We start from the raw sequence: 7,500 nt of genomic DNA on the forward strand, positions 1-7,500 counted from the left end.
CGTGCGCGGCCCACAAGGACCCGTGCTAACCACGGGCGCCGGGGGCCCGGGGGGGGGCGAGGCGCGCGCCGCCTTCTCGCTGCCCCCCCCCCTTCGAAACCCACCGGCATCGCTCGGCTCGGGGCTCGCTCGGCCCCCCGGCTCCACACAACCTCGGCTTTCGTGGGCCCGCACGCTTCTCGGTGCCGCGGCTTAGGGCCGCGAGAGGAAAAGGCCATCGGAGGCCGGGCGGGCGGGGCCCCCCACAGCACCCGCACACGCCCTTGAAAAAATAGCAACGGACCGCCCGGGGCAGAAGCGGGCTCGGTCGCCACGACCGAGGAAGGGCGAGGCGCCGCCGCCTCGCCCGCGACCTTCCGGGGGTTGCTCTCTGCCGGGGGCTTCGGTCCGTGCTAGGGCGGGCCGGCCACCGCGGCCGGCCCCTCTCTGCCCGCGAAAAAAACAGCCCGCCCGCAAGGCGGGTCCCCGGCTTAAGGCCGAGGAAGGGGGTGACTTCAACAGCACGCGCCGGTGGGACGGGGTGCCGCCACCCCGGCTCCACGGCTCATCGGGCGACCGCCGTCACCGAGCCCCTCCGGCCACGCGGCGAATGCCGAGGCCAGGCCGCGCGCCCCACCGCTGCCCTTCCGACACGGACACGCTGGCAAACAGGTCGGGAGCGGGGGAACCGGGCGCCGCCACCGCGGCGGGCTGGCCGGGCCTTGCTCGGGGAGGAGGCTCTCGGGCGAGGGCCGGGGAAAAAAAAAGCCCGGCCGCGTCGACCCCCGGCTGCCGGCCACTGCCACCGGACCGGCTGCCGGAAAAATGCCTGCCGGAGCGGGCCCCGGCTTAAGGCCAGGCGGAAAAGGGACGAGGCGCCGCCGCCTCACCTGCCACCGATCGTCCCAGGGGGGCCGCCCCCCCTTCAACCGGGCCGGCACGGCAGCCGACCGGAGCGGAGCAACACACACGCGGGGCTTCTCACCGCCTCGCTGCGGCCAGCGAGCGGCTTCTCGACACGGTCTTTCGGGCCGTCTCTCTCGGCTCTCGGCTCTCTCTCTGGTGGCCCTTCACACTGCCCATTCTCTTCTCTCTGGCTTCTCGGGCAGCTCTCCCCCCGAAAGAGCGCCCTGGGCAGGACGGGAACCGGGACCAAGCCACGCGGCTCACCCGGCCTAGGCGGCACTCGCTCTGCCCCGACGACCGCGCGGCGCGGCCGCCCTATCCTCCGCCTTGCGACGCAGGCACCCTGGAAACCTGCGGGGACGCGGCCCGTCACCTCGCTCCCAATATACGGAAAGATAAGTCCAAGGCCGCCGACGCCTCCAAGGAGACGAGTGGAAGTCGACCGGGAGGGTGCGCCAGCGCAGGCCGACCGCTACGTCGACATAGCCGGAGGCAGCCTGGAACAGCGACCCCTTGGTGAACTTCCGCAGGCGGCCGCGACACCAGGTCTACCCGGGCGGACGGAGACCAGGTCTACCCCGGCTCCGGGATACCAGGTCTACCCCGGCCGCCGGGTACAAGGTCTACCCCGTCTCCGGGATACCAGGTCTACCCCGGCCGCCGGGTACAAGGTCTACCCCGTCTCCTGGATACCAGGTCTACCCCGGCCGCCGGGTACAAGGTCTACCCCGGCTCCTGGATACCAGGTCTACCCCGGCCGCCGGGTACAAGGTCTACCCCGTCTCCGGGATACCAGGTCTACCCCGGCCGCCGGGTACAAGGTCTACCCCGTCTCCTGGATACCAGGTCTACCCCGGCCGCCGGGTACAAGGTCTACCCCGGCTCCTGGATACCAGGTCTACCCCGGCCGCCGGGTACAAGGTCTACCCCGTCTCCGGGATACCAGGTCTACCCCGGCCGCCGGGTACAAGGTCTACCCCGGCTCCGGGATACCAGGTCTACCCCGGCCGCCGGGTACAAGGTCTACCCCGGCTCCGGGATACCAGGTCTACCCCGGCCGCCGGGTACAAGGTCTACCCCGTCTCCGGGATACCAGGTCTACCACGGCCGCCGGGTACAAGGTCTACCCCGTCTCCTGGATACCAGGTCTACCCCGGCCGCCGGGTACAAGGTCTACCCCGTCTCCGGGATACCAGGTCTACCCCGGCCGCCGGGTACAAGGTCTACCCCGGCCGCCGGGTACAAGGTCTACCCCGGCTCCGGGATACCAGGTCTACCCCGGCCGCCGGGTACAAGGTCTACCCCGTCTCCTGGATACCAGGTCTACCCCGGCCGCCGGGTACAAGGTCTACCCCGTCTCCGGGGTACCAGGTCTACCCCGGCCGCCGGGTACAAGGTCTACCCCGTCTCCTGGATACCAGGTCTACCCCGGCCGCCGGGTACAAGGTCTACCCCGTCTCCGGGGTACCAGGTCTACCCCGGCCGCCGGGTACAAGGTCTACCCCGTCTCCGGGATACCAGGTCTACCCCGGCCGCCGGGTACAAGGTCTACCCCGTCTCCGGGATACCAGGTCTACCCCGGCCGCCGGGTACAAGGTCTACCCCGTCTCCGGGATACCAGGTCTACCCCGGCCGCCGGGTACAAGGTCTACCCCGGCTCCGGGATACCAGGTCTACCCCGGCCGCCGGGTACAAGGTCTACCCCGGCTCCGGGATACCAGGTCTACCCCGGCCGCCGGGTACAAGGTCTACCCCGGCTCCGGGATACCAGGTCTACCCCGGCCGCCGGGTACAAGGTCTACCCCGGCTCCTGGATACCAGGTCTACCCCGGCCGCCGGGTACAAGGTCTACCCCGTCTCCTGGATACCAGGTCTACCCCGGCCGCCGGGTACAAGGTCTACCCCGGCTCCTGGATACCAGGTCTACCCCGGCCGCCGGGTACAAGGTCTACCCCGTCTCCGGGATACCAGGTCTACCCCGGCCGCCGGGTACAAGGTCTACCCCGTCTCCGGGATACCAGGTCTACCCCGGCCGCCGGGTACAAGGTCTACCCCGTCTCCGGGATACCAGGTCTACCCCGGCCGCCGGGTACAAGGTCTACCCCGGCTCCTGGATACCAGGTCTACCCCGGCCGCCGGGTACAAGGTCTACCCCGTCTCCTGGATACCAGGTCTACCCCGGCCGCCGGGTACAAGGTCTACCCCGGCTCCTGGATACCAGGTCTACCCCGGCCGCCGGGTACAAGGTCTACCCCGGCTCCTGGATACCAGGTCTACCCCGGCCGCCGGGTACAAGGTCTACCCCGGCTCCTGGATACCAGGTCTACCCCGGCCGCCGGGTACAAGGTCTACCCCGGCTCCGGGATACCAGGTCTACCCCGGCCGCCGGGTACAAGGTCTACCCCGTCTCCGGGATACCAGGTCTACCCCGGCCGCCGGGTACAAGGTCTACCCCGGCTCCTGGATACCAGGTCTACCCCGGCCGCCGGGTACAAGGTCTACCCCGGCTCCTGGATACCAGGTCTACCCCGGCCGCCGGGTACAAGGTCTACCCCGTCTCCGGGATACCAGGTCTACCCCGGCCGCCGGGTACAAGGTCTACCCCGTCTCCGGGATACCAGGTCTACCCCGGCCGCCGGGTACAAGGTCTACCCCGTCTCCTGGATACCAGGTCTACCCCGGCCGCCGGGTACAAGGTCTACCCCGGCTCCGGGATACCAGGTCTACCCCGGCCGCCGGGTACAAGGTCTACCCCGTCTCCGGGATACCAGGTCTACCCCGGCCGCCGGGTACAAGGTATACCCCGTCTCCTGGATACCAGGTCTACCCCGGCCGCCGGGTACAAGGTCTACCCCGGCTCCTGGATACCAGGTCTACCCCGGCCGCCGGGTACAAGGTCTACCCCGTCTCCGGGATACCAGGTCTACCCCGGCCGCCGGGTACAAGGTCTACCCCGGCTCCGGGATACCAGGTCTACCCCGGCCGCCGGGTACAAGGTCTACCCCGTCTCCTGGATACCAGGTCTACCCCGGCCGCCGGGTACAAGGTCTACCCCGGCTCCTGGATACCAGGTCTACCCCGGCCGCCGGGTACAAGGTCTACCCCGTCTCCTGGATACCAGGTCTACCCCGGCCGCCGGGTACAAGGTCTACCCCGGCTCCTGGATACCAGGTCTACCCCGGCCGCCGGGTACAAGGTCTACCCGGTCTCCGGGATACCAGGTCTACCCCGGCCGCCGGGTACAAGGTCTACCCCGTCTCCGGGATACCAGGTCTACCCCGGCCGCCGGGTACAAGGTCTACCCCGTCTCCGGGATACCAGGTCTACCCCGGCCGCCGGGTACAAGGTCTACCCCGTCTACGGGATACCAGGTCTACCCCGGCCGCCGGGTACAAGGTCTACCCCGTCTCCGGGATACCAGGTCTACCCCGGCCGCCGGGTACAAGGTCTACCCCGTCTCCTGGATACCAGGTCTACCCCGGCCGCCGGGTACAAGGTCTACCCCGGCTCCTGGATACCAGGTCTACCCCGGCCGCCGGGTACAAGGTCTACCCCGGCTCCTGGATACCAGGTCTACCCCGGCCGCCGGGTACAAGGTCTACCCCGGCTCCTGGATACCAGGTCTACCCCGGCCGCCGGGTACAAGGTCTAGCCCGGCTCCGGGATACCAGGTCTACCCCGGCCGCCGGGTACAAGGTATACCACGTCTCCTGGATACCAGGTCTACCCCGGCCGCCGGGTACAAGGTCTACCCCGGCTCCTGGATACCAGGTCTACCCCGGCCGCCGGGTACAAGGTCTACCCCGGCTCCGGGATACCAGGTCTACCCCGGCCGCCGGGTACAAGGTATACCACGTCTCCTGGATACCAGGTCTACCCCGGCCGCCGGGTACAAGGTCTACCCCGGCTCCTGGATACCAGGTCTACCCCGGCCGCCGGGTACAAGGTATACCCCGTCTCCTGGATACCAGGTCTACCCCGGCCGCCGGGTACAAGGTCTACCCCGGCTCCTGGATACCAGGTCTACCCCGGCCGCCGGGTACAAGGTCTACCCCGGCTCCTGGATACCAGGTCTACCCCGGCCGCCGGGTACAAGGTCTACCCCGGCTCCTGGATACCAGGTCTACCCCGGCCGCCGGGTACAAGGTCTACCCCGTCTCCGGGATACCAGGTCTACCCCGGCCGCCGGGTACAAGGTCTACCCCGGCTCCTGGATACCAGGTCTACCCCGGCCGCCGGGTACAAGGTTTACCCCGGCTCCGGGATACCAGGTGTAGCCCGGGGGGCCGGACAACGGGTCTACCCCGGCGCCCGGAGGAAAAGTCTATTCCGGGGCCATGGCAAGAGGTATTTCCCCATACCCGGGTAGTAGAGCGTTTCTCAATGGCCGGCTTTACCTTTTTTTGCCTGGTGGGGGTGGGGGGGGCGGGCGCGAGGGGGGGGGCTCGGTGTGGGTTTTTGTGGGGGGTGGGGGAATGTGCGTTGCGGGACTTTTGGTTCGAGTTTTCTGGGTTTGTTTTAGGAGTTACGGGGTTATCCCTTTGTTTTTTGTGGCTTGGTTCCCCTTGGTCTGGTTTGGGGTTCGGGTTTCATTTCCCGCGCTTCCCCTTTCCTCCCTTCTCGAAGAGAACGACTCTTCTGTTCCCTCGGCGCAAGAAACTGATCCGGAAAAGGAATTTTCTTGGCGAACTTTATTTCTTTCCCTCTGGTACCCAGAGCGATCCCAGACCAAGCTGACAGGCAGCCTGCGTCAGCCTGCCGTCGAAGCAGCGTCAGCAGCCCCCTCCGCCCGGGGTGCCGCGCAGCCCTACCCGGCCGAACGGAATTTCAGTGGGGCCAGCGCGCAAGGGAAGCGAGGGAGGGAGGGAGGGACGGGGGGGCGAGGGGGGGAAGGGAGGGAGAGAGAGACAGAGAGAGAGGGGCACGGTGACACACACGCCGGCTCCACACACTCGCAATCCGACGCCGCCCCCTCAGAGCCCGCCCATCGACGGTTGGGGGCGCCCCGCCTGAAGACTTTCCCCGCCTCCGCCCATCGACGGTTGGGGGCGCCCCGCCCTGCCCCATCAGACTCCCCGGCGCCGCTCGCAGACTACTTTCCCCACCCCCGTCGCCGTCCCCCGCCCGCTCTCTCCTCGGCCGGTTCGCACACCCGCAGCGGCGGGAGGGCCAGGAGCGGGCCGACACCGAGGAAGGCGGGTCCTTCGGCCAGCAGGGCCGGGGCCCGCGGCAGAGGCGGCCCCTTTGCCGAGAAGCCTTCTCTTCGGCTCTCGCCCAGCCTTCTGCTTTGACGGCCTTCTTTCCTTGACGCTCCAGCCCGGCCTGGCCCCGTCCGAGCCCGGGGCAGGACGGCAGCGGGGTGGGGGGGAGGGGGGTCGAGCGGCTGAAGGCAGTGAGGGATCCGGAGACGGAGGCAGGAGCCGGGCCGCTGTCGCTTTGGGCACGGAGGAGGCGGGAGCGCTGCCGGCTCCCAACGGCCGGCTCCTTCCCTCTCTAGACCGGCGCCGGGCGGCCGGAGGGTGGGTCGTGCGCGGGACAGCAGGTCCGCCCGGGACACCAGGGCGACAGGTCTGCCGCAGCAGCCGGGCGGCCGGAGGCCGGGCCCGGAGTAGGACGACAGGTCTACCCCGGCTCCCGGAAGACCAGGTCTACCCCGAGGCTTCCGTGCACCAGGTCTACCCCGGCTCCCGGAACACCAGGTCTACCCCGGCTCCAGGGGAACAGGCCTACCCCGGCGCCCGGAATTCCAGGTCTACCCCGGCTCCCGGAAGACCAGGTCTACCCCGGCTCCAGGAGAACAGGCCTACCCCGGCGCCCGGAATTCCAGGTCTACCCCGGCTCCCGGAAGACCAGGTCTACCCCGGCGCCCGGAAGACCAGGTCTACCCCGAGGCTTCCGTGCACCAGGTCTACCCCGGCGCCCGGAACACCAGGTCTACCCCGAGGCTTCCGTGCACCAGGTCTACCCTGGCGCCCGGAACACCAGGTCTACCCCGGCTCCAGGGGAACAGGCCTACCCCGGCGCCCGGAATTCCAGGTCTACCCCGGCGCCCGGAAGACCAGGTCTACCCCGAGGCTTCCGTGCACCAAGTCTACCCCGGCGCTCGGAACACCAGGTCTACCCCGGCTCCCGGAACACCAGGTCTACCCCGGCTCCAGGGGAACAGGCCTACCCCGGCGCCCGGAATTCCAGGTCTACCCCGGCGCCCGGAAGACCAGGTCTACCCCGAGGCTTCCGTGCACCAAGTCTACCCCGGCGCTCGGAACACCAGGTCTACCCCGGCTCCCGGAACACCAGGTCTACCCCGGCTCCAGGGGAACAGGCCTACCCCGGCGCCCGGAATTCCAGGTCTACCCCGGCTCCCGGAAGACCAGGTCTACCCCGGCTCCAGGAGAACAGGCCTACCCCGGCGCCCGGAATTCCAGGTCTACCCCGGCTCCCGGAAGACCAGGTCTACCCCGGCGCCCGGAAGACCAGGTCTACCCCGAGGCTTCCGTGCACCAGGTCTACCCCGGCGCCCGGAAGACCAGGTCTACCCCGAGGCTTCCGTGCACCAGGTCTACCCCGGCGCCCGGAACACCAGGTCTACCCCGGCTCCAGGGGAACAGGCCTACC

The sequence above is a fragment of the Lonchura striata genome, chromosome 33 (genome assembly GCF_050655825.1).
Source record: "Lonchura striata isolate lonStrDom1 chromosome 33, ASM5065582v1, whole genome shotgun sequence".
Taxonomy (NCBI): domain Eukaryota; kingdom Metazoa; phylum Chordata; class Aves; order Passeriformes; family Estrildidae; genus Lonchura; species Lonchura striata.